At 44.5% G+C, this 21,941-nt stretch overlaps 1 protein-coding gene and 1 non-coding gene across 16 annotated transcripts in view; both read right to left on the bottom strand.

The window, feature by feature from the left end:
* Positions 1-21,941, bottom strand: part of RREB1 (ras responsive element binding protein 1) — a 173,082-nt gene that overhangs the window by 97,574 nt on the left and 53,567 nt on the right. Inside the window, exon 1 of one of the 15 annotated variants that reach the window (XM_070244062.1) lies at positions 5,372-5,473. The exons of 13 other annotated variants lie outside the window; for them this stretch is intronic. The gene's annotated coding sequence lies outside the window, so the exon portion shown is untranslated. Of the gene's footprint in view, positions 1-5,371; positions 5,474-21,941 lie in introns of those variants that run through there. One more of the 15 variants, XM_070244057.1, reaches the window with a different exon arrangement.
* MIR8916 (microRNA mir-8916) lies at positions 2,796-2,936 on the bottom strand. The gene has a single exon (NR_127902.1). It is a non-coding gene; the product is annotated as a microRNA mir-8916 (primary transcript).

The following is a 21,941-nucleotide window of genomic DNA, read 5'->3' as shown; positions in this document are numbered from 1 at the left end:
ATTAATCACATGAGATGAGCAGCCAAGAAACTACGGTAAAGGGAGAAAGGTCCAATGAGAGTTTACCCACCTTAAAGGTGCAGCTCAAAACCAAGCGTGAAAATGCAGGACCGTGTATGGAAAATGTGCTCTAAAAGTTAAGAGCAGACTCCAGCTTGAGAAAACTGCTCTTGGAAGCAGTAAAACCGGGGCTCCCTTTCTAGTGAAGTTGTTTGTAGCCGTTTAGTCTTTACATCAACCTGAAGGACTCTTCAGGTCGTGGAAGACTTAATCTTCACAGAAAGGCAGATTGCCCCCTCTAAACAGTGAGACGAAAAGGAAAGGATGAATCTCACAAAAGATTACACTTTTTTCCTTAAACACGTTTGTATGTCACAATCTTAACAAAAATGTAAATGTAACCCTAGGCCTGCATAACTTCTTTGAAAGACAACAAATAAATACATTTCTTGAAACCCAAATATCTACTTTAAAATTCAAATACAGAAAAGTTGCTGCACATTCAGCAAATGACTATTTCATTTTTGGAAGCTCCAGGATGCCGAGTCTTGTAGAGTTAGTTGTTATAGGATGTTTACTGCTGTTTTAACAGAAATATGTCTCCTTAGCCAGAGCAAGGCCTAAAAACAGAAATAACAATTTTGTGCAGGTGTCGAACATGTAAAACACAGCAGAAAAATGTTAATACACTCTTTTGACTAAAACACGATTAAATAAAATGTAAAGAAGGAATAATGTCAAGGTATATATAGATATAATATATATAATTACAAGGCCCAAGAATATATAGGAGAAACAAAAAAAAAAGCCAGAAGTGAAAATTTTTTAACGTTAATGGTATCATTCTTGGATAGGACCCTTTTTCAAGAGGAGAAAATAATGATAAATTGTTATTTGTAATGATGATATTCAAAATACTCTAGAAAACCACATTAAAAGTTTTGATAGCTTCCTTTAAACTCTAGACTGAAGACAATACCTAGCAATACTTGGTGACAAAGAGATTGTGTGTAAAGCTTAAAAAGAAGGAAATATAATGCCCCAGGAAAAGACAAAACTTTCTAACTGCAACACAATTTAAAATAAAATTTCAAAGTCACCATGCTTCTTTGAGATTATTTTTTAAAAAACATGTATGCAAAACCAAGCCACAAAAATAATCTTCTTTAATAAAGTAAAACACACTTATTTAGAACCCCTGTACTAACAGCTTGAGCAAGTTAAAACTCATTTCTGAAACCTACATTTCAAAAATTAAGTTAGGTCAAAGAAACTATAGTGTGGACAAAATGGTGGTATTTAAAGCAAAAATCTGGCCTATGTAGAAACAAAAAAAAAAAAAAAAGGAAAAAAAAGGCGGCAGTGATGTACTCTGGTCACAGGCAGAGTGGGCTGCAATGCCAGTTGTATCTAACAGTTGTGCTCGAAACAACAAATGGTGCATTCATAAACTGCAAAAGCAGAGGCTGTTCAGAGGCTGTAAAGTCTGCACACGAAATGATGAGCGGTCGACTTTCCTGTTGTTCCACAGTAAAGGAGTAAAAAAGGACTGAATTCAGTTAGAGGCACAGACTGTCCCTTCAGCTGTGGCAAAATGGTGAGCAAGAGAGTCTAGATAAAGAGGCCTCAAGCACCATTTACCGTCTCCTAACAGGAGCTGGGCCTGATGATAATTGAGTAAACACCTCCACGTTCGATAATACTGCAAGAGCTGTGTAGGGGGAAAGGCTGACTAAAAACCAGAACATACACCCTGCCCAACCCTTTTTAAAGAAAATATTCAGCATCCCCAAATCCACAGCCTCAGACCAAGGATTAAATGTCCATAGCCTTATTCCCCGTGACATAACCTCTCCACGGCCTTAACAAAAGAAACATCTGGTACCAGCTACTCAGCATCCCTGATAATTCTGTCAGAGTGCCGATTTCTTAAAAAATTAATTAGTGGCATTTACACCTGCCCGTGCAGACGGCCCATCAGGGTTCTAGCACAGGTACCACAATTCCTCGCTTAATAGGAAACTCGAGGTTGCAACAAGCATCAGATGGGAGAATTTTAAGGCATCGTTTCCTAACTCTCTTTTCAAAAAAATCTCCAGTAACTCAAACGTATTCGTCTCATCAGACATAAATGTACAAGTAACCTGTTTATACATACAGTTTTGAAAGATTAGGGGTATTCATTAGAATCGCCAGGGAAGCTTTTTCGACTGGACAAACGCCAGCCTTACAACAGGCCTACTGAATGTGAGTCTCCTCGAGTGTGCCAGGCACGTGTGTCAGGGGAACGTTTTTCCCCCGCTCAAGCATCACTGTTTTGGACGCTATGGCTCAGCAAAAACTGATTACCAGAGAAGGCACACCAAAAATGAAGCAAGTCACAAAGTGGAGGGACTGTGCGATGGACGCCACTGGAGCTGGCCTACGACGCTCATAGGGCGGGGGCGAAGTCTCCCGCGCAGGCGGCGGGGCCCCCGGTTCAGAGAGCAGGCCACGCGACGCGGGTGGGCAGGAGCCACGTGCACCATCCAGGGCCAGCTCCCAGAGCGGGGCCTGCCGGGGAGGCCAGGGCACACTCCGCCGGCGCCCCGGTGGCACAAGAGAGGCTGATGGCGATCCCACAAGCTGTCGTGCTCACTGGTCACGTACTTGAAGTACACACCACCAAGAACCGCGTGCCAGACGAGGGCTCGGTATGACTATCAGCACCCTGCTCCGGAGGGGACCGGGGAGACGCCGCCCTCCAGGAGAGGCGCAGCTGCAGCTGCAGCTCCGTGGGCAGCGCGGGGACTCCCGGCCCGACGCCCCGGCCGGGCTCGGTTCTCTCTGGCCCGCTGCCTCCTTTCTCAAAAGGCGGGTCGTTTCAGAACGCCGCCCAAGACTGCGGGAGCGCACAGAAAGGACCAGAACGGTCCTGCCTGCATCCTCGTCTCCTCCCCCATCCCTCTTCCTTCCAGCCCCTCCTCCCTGTACAAGGGCTCTGAGGAGGATTTCCTAGCTCCTTAACAGCCATCAGGTACATCCGCGGTTCTAACGCGGACTTATTCTGGGAAATACAGACAGAAGGCGGCCGGGCAAGCTCACGCCTATGCAAAACCTCGGAAACTTTCCAAGTGGGCACAGGCTAACTGGCCTCACAGCAGCCGCCCCCCCGCCCCCCAAAAAGGAGGGGGAGGACGGCGCTCGGGACACATACATTTCCTAATCTCTCCCTGAGACGAATTCACTTTTTAAAAACTAGCTCAATTACTAAACGGGCTCTTCGCAAATCTCCGGCGGTTCTTTACGTCGCCGCTCAGCCGCCGCCAGCTGAGAAGAACGCATCAAGGTCTTCTAGGAAGAGCCGCCGGCGCAGCCCACCCGGAGGCCAGCCTCGAGCCCCGCCCCCGCCCCGCCCCCGTCGGCGGCCGGCCAATCGGCGCCCGCCGCCCTGACTGACGGCGCCGCTGCCCGCTCACGGGGCCGCCCAGCGCGGGTGCCGAGATGGGGCGGGCAGCCCGAGAGGGCCCCGGCTGGACCAGCGCCCCCCCGACCCCGGCAGGCCTGGCCGACGGCCGCTCGCTTCCCGGTCGCAGCGCGCGGCGAGGAAGGGCACGGGCGAGTCCCCCGGGCCAGCAGCTGACGCGCTTCCATCAGTGCGAAGGCACTTCTGCTTAGACGGCCTCTCCTATGCACAAAGGCTCCTCGACCCTGGGCAAGGGCCAGCGTGCCCAGGCCGCCCTCCGCCCCGGCGGTCTCCCCGGGCCCGGCCGGCCACCCCTGAGCCCGCGGCTCGGACCAAATCCATCCCGACCGCCTCAGTGCAGGGCTTCCAGGGAAGGGACACGACCTAAGGCGCGGGCCAAGTTCCCTCGTCGCAGCTCTGCCCTTCAGGGCTGGCGGCATGGTCGCCAGGGCAGACGCAGACACGGCGCCCCGTGCGAACTTCGAGGGCTGCCACACAGACGGCGTTAAGGGCGGGAAGAGGGTAATTTTTATTGTGAGTCAGCAATTGTAAAACTTGCATGTCCTTTAACTAAAAAGGAGCACAAATCACATTCCTATTTTCGAAAAGGATACACAGAGGCGAAAGTTTTAGAATATTACATGATTTCCCAAACAAGCATGTTTATTCTGTATTTGGCAATATTTCATTCTAGCCCTTGGTTTCTGACCGACTGTGCTGACTCCAGAAACGAAATTGGTTATCAGAGGGCAATCCCAGATAATCTGAGAAAGGAAAAAAAGGAAATCCCTATAAAACTGAAAGAGATTTTCAGAGAAACCATAAGAAAAGTTACAGTAGTTCTTTTTTGGGACCTGAGAACCTTTCATCCTAGAAGGAGGCCCTGAATAAAGCTGAGACTTTTTTTTAATGAAAGGAAAGAAAAAACAATGTTTTAAAATCACTTGTGCCTTGCCATTCAGAAGCAGCATCTGAAGAACTCTGTTTTAACCCTAGTACATAGAAAGCCTAGGCAAAGTAACCTTGTCTTAGGCCCACATGACCAAAGAGAAGATACTTAAAGCGTGAAACTTGGTGTCTTTTCTCTATGTTCTCAATAATTAAAAAAAAAATTCAACGTCCATGTGACCTTGGACTCTCTCATTTTCATCTGTCTCTTGCAGTACACTCTCTTTGCTAACCATTCAGCACACTGCAAGCCCTGATAAAAGTAGTTAATGTTTACTGAAACCTGCGCATGAACTGTACTAAACCCGATAGGAGTGAAAAGGCAAAGTTCTGTTAACAGGATCCACGTACAATAAAAAAAAAAAAAAAAAGAGGGGGTGGGGGCCCAAGAAGGGAGGAATCTTCTTTTTCTTAGTTTGAACCTAAAATTTCTCACTGATGAATGAGTCCATATACATCACCAAAATGCTTTTAAATCTATTTTGTTATTTTTTTGGAAAATTTTTGACACGAATATACTTCAATTATTTAACATTTTTCTAATTTTTTTTTACAGAACTTAAAAGTGAAACCAATTTCTTTATATCTCATGTTCTCTTACAGTTTTTTTGAGGGCCCAGCTATCTGATCAATAACCAGTTTTAATTATACTCCCAAACATTTGTTCATCTGAATAGCTGCTTACAGGTTATAGCTGAAGAACTATTTCATGCAAAAACAAATTTAACATTTCAATGGTTACCATCTAAAATATTTTTTCTTCCCTTGACTCTAGTTTTTCAAATGTAAAAACAGTTAATTTCAGTCTAATCAGATGTTTAATTCTAACACTTCTTACCATTACATTCGTTCTGAGTATACGGAGTTAAATATCAGAACTTACTGATATTTTTAACTTACTGATAATCTCTTTTTTCCCCATTTCCACACTATCCCCTTTTCTCCCAATACTTCAGTTAAAATACTATTTCAACTTACACACATACACACACACAGACTGTATCCAGAACAGGATGCTCTCAGGTGTTTTAACGCCAACTTTCTCTCTCCCCCATCCCCCCTTGCTTAAAGGGCAGCAATAGAACCAGTCACCTTGGAAACAAACATCACCCAGTGTTTGCAGAACAAACAATGGTACCTTTTCAGCCAGTACCGGGCAGGCAGGCCAAGGGGCAGCCGAGCAACTCTGGGCTGTACAGGAGTGTTAACATATTGCATTCATTCAGTGCACGAAAAAGTAGTTCAAGACTGAAAATGAAGTGCTCTCAAATGTGTGAATCTTTGGCTAGGAACCATAGACAAAATGACTAAGGTTTAAAGTCAAATAAGGCTACCCCTGCTGAGAAAAAAATCTTTTCATTATTTTTGGAATTGTTTTATATACCTAATAAATAAGGTAAACTATGCTCTTGTCACTGAGCATTATCTTCTCCAGCAACTAGGAAGAAGTTGCTTAAAATCTTAAAAAAAAAAAAAAAAGCGTGTTTCACATCTAATTATTCCTACAAAACCATCAAGTCATTTTTCTTTTAATATGCCACCATCTACTGGTTTTTAAAACATGTATATTGCTTGGCACCTTAACCCACTATGAATTTCTGATATTGATAAAGAAATCTGACCATAAGCTAGAAAATTAAATGTCAATTTTTTAAAACACTGCCAAACATACACATAAATCTACAAGGGCCCCTGGATGACAATAACTACTTTTTGACCTTGGATAACAATTACTAAACTTTCATTTATTGAAGACTTACAAAAGCTAATTATCTAGGGTAGCTTAAGTTTTAGGAAAGATTCTGTTGTTTCTGTTTTTAAAAAAGCCCAACTGGAGAGTTAATAAAAAAAATATACAAGTGTTCTTCCGATCCTTTCAGAATGAAATTTTTAAATGTTAAATGTAAGTAACAGTTTCCTCCTTCTTCTGGGTGTGTGCCGACGTTTTCCTTCCCACCAATTAAGAGAGAAGGCTGGGCCCAACTGAATTATTTGGACAGGAGTTTGATGTCAGTTAAATACCACAGTAACTGGCATTTTCTATCACCTCCAGACTAAGGGACAAATGCCTAATTAACATGGACCAACATGCAGCTTAAACTGGAAAAGTGCCTGTCCTTTTCCTTTCTTTTCTCTTTTCTCAAAGATTTAGGTCTTTAACATCCTTGAGTTAAAGTGCACAAAGGGTGTCTAATGCCATCTGACTGAGGTGTAAAAGTCTAATTAACTAATGCTTTTTTTGCAGTGACAGTAAATCAGTTAACATTATTAATCTTCCTGACTGGGCATGAGTGAGTGAGGGGGCGACTGAAAGGGAGCTAAATGGTTATCCTGGGTGCCCTTGAAAATAAAAAGAAACTCTGCAAGTGAAGACTGATAATCGTAAAAACTACTGAGAAATACTTTAAAATACCACTGCTAGGCGTAGCACCAGGCCCCATACTCTAAAAACTGAACCTGTGGCTCCAGGCAGGGAGAGGAAGAGGAGGAGTCAGGCAGGCCGCTGAGAAGTGACTCTCCTCTCCCATCCTTTCCTTCCAGCATCTCAGAGTGAGCGAGCGGGTGCCCAGTGAAAGCAGAACTGGAGCCTTCCAGTCCTTTATCTGATATTGCACCTTTCCAAGTAGTTTTTTTTAGTAGACCAAACAAAAATTACTACCTGGAGTAGTGTGGGCAAGTGCCTCCCACAGTTAGGCTACTTTCAATTAATCAGTAAAACAATAACCATCTTAGCATTTGGCTTCTTAGTTTTATTGCCTATTCAGTAGCCAAAAAAAAAAAATGCACATGCATATCACACTCATATTAGCAAACCATAAATTTATCGAATGCATTCACTGAATGCCAGAACTGAAGAGAAAAAGCCAACAGCCAGACAACAACTTCTGAACCATAGCTTAGTCTGTACCAAAACAATGGCAGTAACTGCTGTCAGCCTCTCCACCCTCTGCTCTGGATTCCAACTCCCTGTCCCCCCTCCTTCTCCCTGCACCCATTCCAGACGGCGGCTCCTTCCCTGGTGGCCCAGGGTGGGTAGGGGGGTGGGGGCAGCCTGGACCAAGGCAGGCACTTTCTTAGTCCCTCCTTGCTCCTGCCTCCTCTCCCGCACTGCTGTCCTGGGAAAGCTGGGGGACAGGACTGAATGTGAAGAGTCAGCACTGGGCTTTGGGGAAGGAACTCCCAGTGCTGAGCCACTCCCATCTCCAGATCCAGAGGAGCAGCGAGATCCAGGGTGATGACCCCAACCGCAGCAGCTTCCTCCATCTTCTCAAAGTACATCTCAAAGGGGCAGAGTTGGGAAAGGAAGTGAAAGATGGAGGCCCAGGTGCTGTAGCGGCTGTATCTTTCCCCTCCTCAGTGTTTCTATCAAGTTTCTGTTTCACTGCCCCTCAAGGAAGGGCTATGTGACTGACTGCACACCTTTTTAATGAAATTCTGTGGGAAACCAACAGGTTTAACAACATGCTTTTCCGAAGCTACCTGATAATAAGGTACTCCTGAAAGCATCAGGGTCAGAACTCAATCCATTTTGAATAAAGATATTTATGCTTTGTTTACAGATTTGTCTTTAGAGACTGTCATTCACTACTTTGTGCACTATAACACCTAAAAATCATCTTTTCTCCTGTATTCCTAAGTCTATTATGTATTCATAACTCCCTCCTCAAATAACATCCCTTACAAAAAGCATAGTTATTTACTATTATCTCCATACTGCCTAGTCACTGGGACCTGGTGCCAGCTACTGAAGGGGGAAAACCCCCAGCTGATTAAATAATTCTTCAAAATAAACTAAACTAAAATCCTTAAGATATAATTTCTAGCTCCTTTCTATTTTTTAAAGATAATTACTAACATCCATAAAACAAAGGCAAGAGAAGGCACTGAGGGAGTTCCCATTCAAAACAGACCTCTCTTAGAATCAGAATTGTAAAACTGCTTTGGAATTCTTGAAATTATGTTTGGAGGGTTTTTTCCCTGGAAACCCTTGTGAGGTGAGCATCCGTCAAAAGTAACCATCACCTTGAACGCGCACCCGGGAGTCTCCCCGAGTCTAAGTGCACCAGTCTGGGGACGTCCTGGTCCCATTGTACAGAAGGCCCCATCCCTGTGATGAGGTCAGCTGACTCCAGTCACATGCTGCCTCTCTAACCCGCTCCACTTAATGAATGTAGTTCCTCCTGCCTGCTTTGTAAAAATCCAGTTTTATTCTTTGCAGAAAATACAAACGGCATGGCCTTTTCAGGCTGGTAGCTTCCTTTCAAACCCTGCTCTTTCCTGGGCTCGGCTGGTAAGTGCTTATTGTACACCCTGTTTTGCTAAGAAACTGCTGAAGATTGCCTAGAACAACTTGAAAAAGCTATAAAGTTTGACATAAAGATTACACGCAGCATTTTTTGAAAATACAGAGGCACCACATGAAACGTGAACAGAATACCTGTGCCAAGCCCTGACTCCTAGAAAAAGGTGGAATGTAGGGATGATTTTCCTTCAGATAAAAAGGAGGGATGAGAAATGAGGCAGCTTCTCCTACCTGCATCTTGAGGGGGTAAAGCAGTGCAAGAACTTCGTTGTCAGAGCCCAAGAATAGCGTTATAAAAGGCATCGCTGTTGCATAACAATTACTAAGCCACTCACACTCCCATTTTAAAGAGAAAAAAAGAGGACCACAGGAGGATGAAGATAAGGTTTTGGAGGAAGGTCTCACTTCACTGGCAGGTCTTTGGGCTGCTGCCCTTAAGCCTTAAAGCAGCTTGCAGGATGCTTAGAATTCCCCTAGTTTTATGGTACTTTTCCTTTATACAAAAGGACAATAGTGCCTAGGACCTCACAAAGGTTTTTCTGTTTGCTTTTACTGATTAAATAGAAAGAAAATGCTGCCCGGGGCAACATCATGTCACCTCCTAAGAATATCATAACGGAAGGAGATACTGCCCATTTTACAGATGGAAGAACCAAGGCACAAAGTGTAACGTCTTTGAGTTAATGGTAACCAAGGTTGGGCTTGCATTTAGGACCTTAGTCTCCTAGTTAAAAATCCAGGCTTTTCTCTAAGAGAATATACGAAATTAATTAAAAGGGCCAGGGAGATATGTCATGAGGTATGTTGAACCGTTTCTGATTCAATTCACTTCTCCAACAACATTCCTTCCTTTGAAATGATAAAGAGAACACGGTGGGGTGGGCAGCTCTGGAAACTTCACTAGTGAGCAGGTGGGAACGAGAAGCATCTTCCTAACTGGTCATCTGATGGCCCTCAGATCCTCCAGCTACACAGTCGTTCCTGGAGTCCACTTGCCCTTCAGAACCAATCTAATTGTTATTTCCCTGACTTTAAAAGACCTTGAGTGACTCATGTGCAGGATCTGTCTTCCTGTAGAAAGGGGTCTCTAGGGAGCTATCTCAGGGGGTCCACTTATTCGTAAGTTCATCAAGCATCTATACACCCAGTAAATCGTACACATGTATGTACTATTACTTGGCAAGTGTATGAAGAGGCTGTTGTAATTAATAAACATAAATTCCACTAAAAGTGTCATTTCTAAGAACTTTTTGTCAGGGCTTCCAACAGATTCTAAAAATATAACTAAAATTATGCTTGGTCTGGAAAAATTTTTTACATTAAAAGAGGTCCTTACATTTGAAAAGATTGGGAACAACTGCTCTAAAATGTCCAAGTAACATGACATTGATTAAAGCAAAATACCCACTTAAAAATACAACCACAGGTAAACAACATATGGCATCATCCGTAACATTCACAACACTGTCCGCCGTAAGATGGAAAACACCTCCCTCTCAAGGGAATTTGACCCTTTGGAAGGACTTTCTGAATTGCGTGATTTGTTTTTCATTGGTGACTCTCATTTTCTTTCGAATAATAAGAGGACAGATAATATACTAGTCAAAAAATATATATTGTCAGTTCAGTATTTTTCTCTTTAGAATAAATCCATTTCTGTTTACATATTCATAATTTACAGTAAAAATTTTAATCCTAGATTGGCTTCATTAAATTAGGAAAATACCCTTCCTGGCCCTACACAGTGAGTGTCCAGGGAACGCAGAATAATTACATTAGCCTATGACCCCTCCTCACAAAATATGGCACATCAAAATTATGTGATTTTCATGTCAAAGAACATTTGAATACATCAGAAAATACTTATACCACGTTAAGTTTTTAATGGATATGGTATAATTTAAAGGCATGTACAAGAATGGGCTTTTTATTGTCCATGAATGTAACAAATCTCGTTTTTGTAATTTGTATATGTATCCACAGAAGAGCACCTAGGAGATAGAAAGTTACTTCTGACTCATGAGAGGAAATATTTTTACTTTCTTTTCCTTTGTGCTGTTTTTAGATTTTTCTTCTTTTTTGTTAATTTAGAATTTCTCTTTGGTGAATATGAGTTATATGTGCAACAAAATAACAAAAATCGAATGGGAAAAACAATTTTTATACTTAGGAAAATTTCCTTTGTAATCTCTGATTGACAGGATGACAGGTGGTTTTTATTTTCTTCATGCTCCCTCGTATTATCTACAGTAAAAATGAACATTTTATAATGAGAAAAAATGTTTCCATAGTACTGTGATTTTGATTTACTGGCTTGGTCGGGTATTGATACAATCTGCTCCCTAACATCCTCAGCAGGAAGGACAGTGGCTCTACCACACACATGTTCGGACAAGCCCACTGACTACAAAACTCCAGGCATCTGGACTTGGCAGGGCCGCTGACACTGAAGAGAATGTAATATGCAAGACCAAGGCTGCCCCCAGCCCCACCCCTGCATCTCCGGGGCCTCATGTTCCTCACCTGTAAATGAAGGGGGTGTAAGGAGGAAAACTGGACAACGATCCCTGAGGCCCCGTCCAGCACAACATTCTGACTGTAAGCAGAGAAGATGCAAATACAGTTTAATCAAATCTTGCTGGTCATAACCACTTGCCCACGGTAGCTTTAAACTGATTTCGCCAATTTTACTACTTTTATCACTTGACAGTATAACAAAGATAGGAACATTGGATTAATACAACACTTTTTAGAAGTTTCAGAGGCTAGCAAATTTTCAGCTTGGCTAATTTGTATGGCAACACTATCCCAAATGAAGGCATGCAGACGAGAGGCTGGAAACGCAGCAAACCCAGCGCCGCTCATCAAATGTTCGCACTGTGCCAGATCCTGGCTAAGTATTTATAGTGTTTTATATCATGCCCTACAATCCCATGACATAGATCTGATTACTCCCTAAATTTTACTTGTGTAAAAAAGATCTGTTAGAAAAACAAGATTTGTGGTGTGAAGAGCAAAAGTTGTTTTCCACTGTGGTGTGTGCCTAAGGGCAAGCCACCCAGCTGCTCTGTCTCAATGCCTCCACCTATGCAACAGGAAAATAGCCCGTCTCGTTCACTCACTCAACAACCAGTGACTGAGCACCCCAGATGTGCCAGGCACTGTGGGAGGTGCTTGGGATCTTGGTGAACAAAATGGATTAAAAGGACAAAAAGCCATCATGGTGTTGCTTATAATACCTCGAACAAGGAAAGCAGATAATTCGTGCTGAGAACGCAGGGGGTGCTTGATCAACCTTAGCGCCCTCTCTTCCCCCTTCAGAAATGGAAAAAGCATTAGAAAACAAATCCAACAGAAGCCAGTTAAGTCAGCCCCGAAACAGAAATTTTTACCTAATAAACAAATACCAAAGAGCAAAGATTAAGAGCATTTGTGCTGGTGTCCTCTGGCCTAGGCTCAAATTCTGACTCTGTCACTTCTTGCTGGAGTGACCTCAGGCAAGTTATTTAAACTCCACTAAGCGTCAACTTCCCCATCTGTAAAATGGAGATAACAATGACCTCATAAGGTCGATGCAAAGATTAAATGAGACAAAGTACAAAAGGAGGGGAGGGAGGTAAGTGCCTCCTGTATATTAAGGGCACCTGGCATGATTCGGACCATCTCTTCAAACGCCATCTTGTGGAAAATCACACCAGCTTGGTAGGGTTGTTGTGAGGGCTACGGAGATAATGCACGTAAAGCGTTTAACACAACTGGCGTACGAGGGTACACATGTTTGCTTCTTAAAAATGACTAACAACACAAATGAAGGAGGAAGGGGCAGGGATGACGTCATATCCCTATGGCCAGAGCTCAGAAGAGAAAGAGCTGGGGAGGCCACACCTGGGGTTAGGAGCCAGGAAGAACGCTTTGCTCCTAACCCAGGGGCTCAGTGTCCCCAGAGCGGGATCAGATGCAGGTGGTTGTGAAATGACAAACCAACCGAATCTGAGTCACCCAGGGTGGCATCCGGATTGTGTGGATTATGTAGGGCCTGGCTCCGGTCGCCTCTCTTTCAGGCAGTTTCAGCTTCTCCAGAAGGCTGAAAGAGCAAAGGAAAGAACGGAAAGGGATTTATACTCGGCGGGTTTCGAGAGGAAGGTGTATTGGCTGCGGAGGGTAACAACGACTTGGGGGAATTATCAGTAAAACTCACACAGCCAGACCTCCTCTTGCCCTCAATTAGGACAGGTGAGGGCACCCTTCTCTCCGTTTGGGCTGCAGCAGACAACATCAGCTTATCTGTCAGCACCAGGAATGCCAAACACTCGACAGGACTTGAGAACTGGGTGTGGGGGGTGGGTGGACTGGGCTCAAGTCCCACCCCAGGCTGCAACACCTGGGGCCACGAGCAGATGCTCTCACACACCACATCTCAGGACACACACGTGCCAAGAAAGTTTTCCGCCCGACCTTGAGTAAACCAGTGGTAGGAACATATAAACCAACATGCCAACATTATAAACGTGAAGTGGTATATAAATGAAGAAGCACTCAAAAGAAATATACCAGACCAAAGGGTCCAAACCCAAACCTTCCATGTCAGGGCCCAAACGGCTGCCCTGTGCCCCCTTCCTCCCACACATCACCCTCTCAAGGGTGGCTCACCTGGAGTTGGTAACTAAGAAGTCAAATATTAAGCCAGAGTATGTGATTCAGCTTTTAAACAAGTCTATGGCTGTAAAGAAATAAAGCCTCCTGTGGTATACATCACGCCATGGCTCTGGGCAATTCAGAGATCCTGAGCACTGCTGGTTCATCCCGCACCAGCTGACGTGGGATGCGCCCTCCGCCTCGGGCCAGAAATAAACAGTGAAGTGAACCACGGCAGCACCTAAAGCACAGACGCGGCCACGCTCCCCCTTCGGAGGGTGTTGCCAAAGCCTCACGAAGCCAACGGGTCACTTCTCTGCTTAAAACCTTAGGACTCCCTCCCACTCACAGAAGAAAAGCCCCAATCCTGCCCCGCCCCGCCCCGCCCCGCCCCGCCCCAGGGGGCCCTCCAACCCTCTCATCTTCTAGTACACAGTCCTCAACCCCAAATTGCACCCAAAACTCCAAGCTCACCCTGCCCCTTCCCGCCTGGACCTCAGCCCATGCTTCTGCTTCTTCCCTAAGCCTCAGGCTTCCCACAGGGTCCACCCTGTGCTGAGAATACCTTTCACAATGTAAACTCCCGAACGCAAGGACCACCATGCTCCACACCACGCGGAAGGCTAGTGTCCTAAATGCAGGAGTGGCTCCATTAAGGATATTCTAGACAAAGTCTGAGGCATTCAAATAATGTGTTATCCTCAAATCCAAGCAAACTGTTAAAGAATCAAGACAAATGATCAAGCCAAGTACCAAGGTACCAAGTGTAAGGAGATTTTGTCTAAGAAAAGAATGGCTCTGAAGACTGTGCAGATGGGCCATAAAGCCTCCTGGTGGTCTGACACCAGCTGCACAATCTCAAGGTGAACATCTCCAGCCTCGGTTTCCTGTCCTTAAAAATACCTACCCCTCAACTGTGGACTAACATATACAACCAGCCAGCACGAGGCCCTGGGCACACCCAGAGCCTGCCTTCCCTGACCCTGTGTCCAGGCTGCTCAGGCAGGCAAAAGGAACCCGCTCACCAGCGCTTTCAGATGCCACCCCACCCCAATTGCCCTCCTGGAGCCACAAAGCCCCACCACAGCTTGCCAGCATCCCACCTCCCCCCGGCACACGGCACAATTCTAGCTCAAAGAGAACACGTTAGAAAACAAAACTAAACAAAAAAAGGTTGCCAACAACTCGTTAAATCGTAACATATAAAAATCAGTTTTAGGTGATGAAAGTGATTTAGGGATGTGTTCTGTCCAACCTACCAAATCTACAGGAGGCCTACCCGATTTTTCACGACTCTCTCAGCCAGGTCTCTTAGTCTACGAGCACAGGCTTTGAAATGTATACAGTCACACATGGAAAAAAAAAAAAAAAAAAGAGCACGTCCTCCCCAGAGAGAGGCCTCTGAAAACCTAAAAGCCAATAGTGTGTCTCTACAATAATTAATAAACCACTTATTTGTGTTTGGGGCCTGCTATCTGATTTTCTTCATATTCCCTGCTGCAGACTTTTTAAGTCTTGGGCACAGAACACTCCTTTTCCTGGCTGACCTCATTCGTCCGCAGTGAGGGAGGTGGAACCCGGGCGAGGACCGGGAGCATCTAAGGGGCAGAGCCGTTCCCTGGGGGAGCGCAGATGCTATGCAGGTGAGCAGTGAGGGGAACTAGCTGGCCCTGCTGAAAGTCGGCTCCACAGGTATGAACAGATTCTATTTCTACCAGAGGCTTTCAGCCCCTGAAGGCTTCATCCACAGGGTTAGCAAGACTGCAAATTAGCTAGCCCTCTGCCTGCTCCCTCTCCAAGCCAGCATTCGCTCCCAAATAAACAGTCCCCTTCCGACACCCAGTGTCCACCCTCAATATTTTCAAGGGAAAAGAAATGAGTCTCTCTCCTCTAGCTAATTCCACTACCAGCTGAGCTTACATAAGTACCAATTGATAAAACCCAGCTAAGGAAGTTTAAACACTGTTGAACTGAAATAAAGCTCCTAATTAGGAACATTAGACAACGCTTTAGAGGACAGCCCACATGTCCCGTGCTGGAAAATCTCTTGAAAAAAAAAAAAGAGAAGAAATTATTCCATTAAATAAGGCACCAAATTCCAAGTTCATATTGCACTTTGCTGAAGACACTGTCTCCTCCCCTGCCTAATTTTTCTAAGGGTTAGCAGCATCCCTTCTCTGAGACAGAGCCGCTCACATCACGGCCCTCCTTCACAGCATTTGATGGCTCACAACTCCCTACACAACCTAGCTGTCTATTTTCCCAGAGTCACATCTCGACACGCCTCTCACCCTAACTTGACAGAGCACCCCCAATCCTATTCTCCAGTCACACTCCACTTCCTGCCCTAGCTTGTCTCCAAATAAGCCTCGTATTTTCATACTCCAGGGCCTGTACTTATGCTGTTCTTTTGCCTATAAGTTCATTTTCCCTTCCCCACATGCCTCTCCACGTGGCCAACCCTTCACATTTGAAAACATCACTTCCTCTTTCCCTGACCACTTCCCACTCCCCGGTCCTCTGCCTGTCCTGCTATCTCTGCTGGCTGTGATGCACTGGTGAGTTTTAGGACAGGGACCACACCATGTTTCACTCATCCTTGTGTTCCCAGAGCCTGGTACCTGGGGTAGGTGTCAAGAAGCAGTTCTTGATGCGGGGAAGCTGATGGTGGTGTTCCACAAATGACGGAAAAGAGCACAGAATGCTAGTCTCCTAATCCAGATCTCTTTTCACTACTCTTCTGCTGAAACTATCAAAATTGCATGAGCAAAATAGCAACGATAATAATGAAAGTAGTAGGCAATAGAAGACAGGTCAGTTATAATTGAGCTGGTAGCACATAAGGCAGAAATTTTCTATTTGTTCCTAATTTCAAAACAATCCACAGACTCACCAGAAACAGGAAACAGACCATCAAGTGCTCATGGCAATTCAAGATCTGTCAGCTCCATAACTTGCTCAGGCATTCCCCCCAAAAGGGCAGGCACAGTGCACACTGATGACCACCCCCCCAAAATATTCTAAGGGAGATGGGACATCCTCCATCACTGTCCTCCAGCCCACATGGCTCCTACTGCTTAAAAGCAAAACAACAAAGAAACAACACCTCCTAGAGGCTATCTCCTTTGAATATGGACAAATTTTAAGATTAGGTTAGTAATTAGATCGATTCAACTGCTGTGCTGACTTCACCAGAACCACAGATCACTAGGTCTCTTCGATCAACGATCCTGATCCCCAGTACCAATTCTGAGGCAAAATCTTGAATTTATCTATTAAATAAAATGACAATACCTATTATAATATTGAACAAGGGACCTGTTTTCAAGGCCTTGGCCCTACAGAAACCCAAGGTGACACTAAATCCCCCAAATGCTTACAGAGCTTAGTTTCCAAGCTCTTCAAGAGGGCCTGACACACTCTGCTTAGTCTGAATCGGAGCTCAGGCACTTTTAGTGAGGATAAAAGTGGGTGTCCACAAGGAAGAATTTAAGGCCCAGGCTCGCGCCCCACTACCCACCACACAGAGGCCCAGCAGAAGCCCCAAGTCCAAGCCCGTCCTCTTCCACTTTAGGGGCATCTCCCACCACAGCTTCTGTTCTACCAGAACTCCTCTGATGGGAACTGGGGGGAAAGCCCATCCTCGCCTAGATATGAGGATTTGTTGAGGGCCTCATCCACCTCACCTCTGGGTCTCTCTCACACTGCTGGCCCCACACACTCTGGGGGCAACCACTTCTGTGAACTAACCCTCCCTCTGCAAACCTCTCACGCCAGCCAACCCCCATCCCCCTCCTGATACTCCACAGAAGGTACGATCTGACTCATTTTGTCAAATACCAGAGAGAATGAGCTGTTTCATGAGTAGGTTTTAATCTGCTATTTAACCCAGCAACCCCATGACACACGTGTTCTTGCCCATCTTTCCCCTTGACGTGTACCACAGGGATCTGCACACAGCAGGTTTTCAGGGATATTTATTTGGTGACTATATCTTGTCACTATGGAAGGCAGTGTGGCGGTGGTTACAAGCACAGGCTGCACTTCTGATTCCTACAAGCTGCTTGCCTCTCTGGGTCTCAATGTCCTCATCTGAATAATGGGGATAATAATTGTGCCTACATCACAGGGTCAGAAAGTCGTGAGGAATGAATGAGAGGACCCATGTCAAGAATTGAGGACAATGGTAACTAGCTGGTGCTCAATAAGTGTAAGATCTTATACTACTGTTCCCACTGCTCTCGTGCTGAGAATTTTTCCACCTGAAAAGCCTAACAACCAAATAAGGGTGAAAATTAAAGAGGATAACTTGAGATTTTTGACTTATCAGAGTGGAGTCATATGGATTATGTCTAGCAAGGACAGAAGAGAAACTGAAAGGCTTAACTTCTGGTTTATCTGACTTAAAGCAAACACGGGCGGGCTTTGTCTAGTGATGCTTTTCACCAAAGGTGGTCTGTAGCTCAAATGCCATCTGTTGAATTTATTTAGATGCACCCTGGGTGGATTCATTTGTAATATGAATAACCATGTCACAGTTTCTGCTGTTTCAGGCTGGATTTCTATGTATCCCATTTTCTGTGGAGACACAGGAGGCAGCACTGGCTACTATCAGACTTCCCAGAGACAAGCCGGCCAGAGAGGCCCTTCCAGAACTTCACTTAAGATAACAATGAAATAAAGTTGCCGGGCCATTTTGATCACGTTCTCTAAATATAACAGTTTGGCCAGTGCTAACCATACTGCCTCCCCAAGACACAAAACCCCCTTTTTTCCTTGACTATACCACAGCATGGACACATGACCACACACACCATCTCCTCTCCAGTGGACGGATAAGGACACAGGCCAAGCTTCAGAAGACACGTGCCACAATTATTCACCCACAGTGACATCAAGAGCTGCTCAAAAGAAGAAACAAAAACAACAACAAAAATGGTAAGAGGGGCGACCACCCCCATTCTCAGCACTTCCTGCCATGACTTGACCAAACGTGTATGACACTCGCCCATCCTAAGAGAGCAACCGCTTTCCTGAGGAAAAGTCACCTTTACAGCACATCTCCCAATGCCACATTCTTAGCAAGAGGACAATGGCTTTAGCTTCAAAGAAGGGACACGTCCCAGCCACCCTGAGGCAGCAACACATGACCTGGCCTAACTGCCCTTTGAACTTCCCTGAAGAAACTCCACTAAAATTCCAAAGTGTGTATTTCTTTATTAAGTTGTTTCATTAACCTCTTCAGGAGCTTTACAGAAAATACATTCAACTTTCATTCACTTCATCTTAACACAGCTGACGGTCTAACAACTCCAGAACGTAGCCATGTCCCACAGTCTAAAGCCCAGGGAACCCAACACCACCAAGCCCTTCAACAAGTGACAGCAGGGATGCAAATCCACAACTGTTTAAAGAAAAAGAAATTACCTAGCACACAGCGTGCACTGTCACCACTATCTAGCGGGTATGGATGGGTTATCCAAAAGTGAGCATATTATTTGTCACCAGACATTGGCTACTGCATGTACTACTGACACCAATTCTGGATATTTATCACAAGGCTATTATCTAGTAAGCTATCTTTGCAACAAACTTCTTATTGGACCTCCAAATCCATGCTTCTGCTTGGGTCACAGCAAGGGAAAAGACTCTGAGTTGTTTGCACAGTACTTTCAGATTTAAATTTTCAAAAAATACGGTTAAACCCAGTTTTACAAGTTTTCTTCCCAGCATCTCCTTACCAAGCTATTTCACTTAGAAAAAAGTGGGAGGGGGCAAGGTCTTTGCTAAGTTTTTTTCCCCTAATTAGTTGATCTTATCAAATATAGGGCTGGAATAATGTGTGGTGTCTGTTCTAATGGTTTCATGGGCGCGGTGATGCGAAACATCCATGCTCCTAAGCAAGAGATGGAAAGTCATGTTCTACCCAGTGTGGGCAAAGGACCAGCACTATCTGGGGTCCAATGAGACGCTGGGGTTACATCAGTCAGGACTGATACCATAAAAGAGAAGCGTCTTTGGGGCATGCTGGGGCTCACCTGAGGTTTTGATGAGACATTTGGATGACATCAGAGAAAAGCATTACCCAAATCTGAGAGTGCTGCTAAGACTTTCTTGTGAGATCGTCTTAAAGGATGGTGTCCCAGTTCACATACAGGGGGTGGCTGTGCAGGCAAGTGAGGCAGACACCCACTCAGGAGGCAGGATTTCCAGTGCAGGAGAAGGTAACTGAAGGTGTCACTCGCTGAGTGGCCCAGAGCACTCCCTGACGGAACCCTCAGAGGGTCAGATTGCACAAGGCAGCATGTCTGTGCTCCAGCTTCTACTTTTTACCAACTCAACGGAAACCACGTCACTTTCTATCTACTCGTTCCACAAAGATTTTTATTTGCCTTGGGAAAAAAAAAAAGTTAATTAGCACAGTAAAAACCCAAGGACTGCCTGGGGAGAGCAAGTCTGCCATCACCAGAGGTGCTCAAATACAGGCTAGAGAATCGCTCAGTGGGGAAAAGTCCCATTCCTTGTGGAAAGGATTAAATCTTTCCTTTGGCACCCACCAATCTAGCGTAAAGCCCAGCACGTAGTAGATACACAACAATGTTTACCGAATGAACTTTGTTTTCACACATACTGGTCGAGCAAAATACTGATGTAGTTCTAAGACAACCAGAATGTCAGCTGACCACTGAGGAACTAAGAAATAAGTTGGAAAAGCAGGTCATGAAAGGAATCCTGACACTCCTAAGTAAAAGGCTTGAGCAATTTTAAGAGTTCTAAATTGGTTCTTCCCGAAGCCTGTTCCCAACCTCCATGCTCACAAGTCAAACAAATAAACAATGGTTTATCCATCACTAAAACAAACAAAAAGTTAAATGCTCTTAAGCTTTAGTTGCATATCTCATCTGAACATCACTCAGAAACTCAGGCCATCTACAAGAAATCTTCCAGGTTCCCTTTGGCATCAGGAAATTAAAAGGAAAGAAGGAAAAGGAGAGGAGGGAAGGGAAGGAGGAAGCCGTTCATTTGTTCCTGTAGGAAAGAACATAATATCTTTCTCACTTTTATGTAAGTACTTTTCATGCCTCATCCATGCTAGGTGTATCATTAACCCATGAAAACACAGCACAAGCAGAGAAAATGCTGAAAAAACTCGAAAACATAAAAATACAACTCTTTAAAGGGTGGGGAACATACCTCGTTCATGAAGCTTGCTCTATCCGGAATTCTAATCTCAAAGAAAGCCATCACCATCCACCCACTACAAAGCCAGAGACCTGGAAGTCATCTCTCTCTTCCCCCACCCTCTCACCCCTCCCCTCCCCTCCCTAACCCACCCTACTCCACCCTAAGCAGCAACAAGTCCTTCCTACACCTTATGGCTTAAATCTCTATCAAACCCATCTAGGCTCCCCATCTTTACTGCTACCATACTCCAAGCAGCCACTGGTTTTCAAAGTTCTGAAAAACTAGTCTTCTCACCAATCTTGCAAACTGAAGGCCAAATAGTTGCTTCCTTCTAGTGTAGTCCATTCTCCACTCTGGTCAAGAGTAATTTTTAAAAATGCAAATCTCATCATTGCCAGTCCTTGGCCTAATACCCTTTATGGCTTCCCCAAATTCTTCAAAAAATTCCAAATACCTGTGAGCTACAAGCAGCATGCTCTAGCCCCTGGCTACCTCACCATGCATGTCATTCACTCCTTCTGTGCCTTTTCTTCCTCCACACACACACACCAGGCTTCTCACACTTTAGTGGACACACCTTCCTCTCCAACCCCAGAGCCTCTGTACAAGCTGTTTGTTCTCCAACACACTCTTTCCCTTTCTTCACCATCCTTCAGATATTAGCTCAAATGCCACTTCTGTGGGATCTCTTCCTTGACCTGCCTCCCAGCATCTCCCACTCCTCCCCCAACACACAGAGGACAAACTTAACTGCATATGTTCTTGTCAGGCTTAACTTTTAGCACTCAGCACGGATGTAAATGACTTAGTGGTTGAATGTGTCTCTTTCAACCTCCACGAAGCTAGCAACTCTCTTTCTCATACTAGGACCCTTGGTGGTTATCCCAGCCCTCACGTAGTAAATATTCACATATTTATCGAATAAATAAAAATCAATCAATAAAGACCTGTAGATGTTAAAAAAATAACACTACATAGCAAGCAAATTTGGGGGTGAATAAAATGCCTGTTTCCAAAAGGAGACTGAATCTGATACTGAATCCAACTTGATGTAGTATTTTAGGAAAAGGGGGTTGTGAAGCCTTACTACGCTCCTGAATAAATAACGGTTCTCCGAAACCTTATTTTCATGATTTTAGTGCAAATTAAATTCAGAGACCTGCAAGTTAAGCTTCCTTTAAATTATACTTGGTTTAAACTTTTAAGTAGAACAGTTTAATCCAATATAGATTTCAACCAAGTCATGGGAAACCTGCTTGAGATGTTCACTAAACAGATTTAGGAAATTATCCCTCAAAACAATTAAAAGCCCTAAAGTGGAAGAGAAAATGGCTTTTAAAAAATCTGTTTTTCACATCAGAAAGGAAAATATACAAGCCTCCACAGAAATAAAATTAGAATATTATGTCTGAATGCATCTGCCAG

Source organism: Equus caballus, chromosome 20 (assembly GCF_041296265.1).
Source record: "Equus caballus isolate H_3958 breed thoroughbred chromosome 20, TB-T2T, whole genome shotgun sequence".
NCBI lineage: Eukaryota > Metazoa > Chordata > Mammalia > Perissodactyla > Equidae > Equus > Equus caballus.
This window is presented reverse-complemented; position numbering and strand designations above follow the sequence as displayed.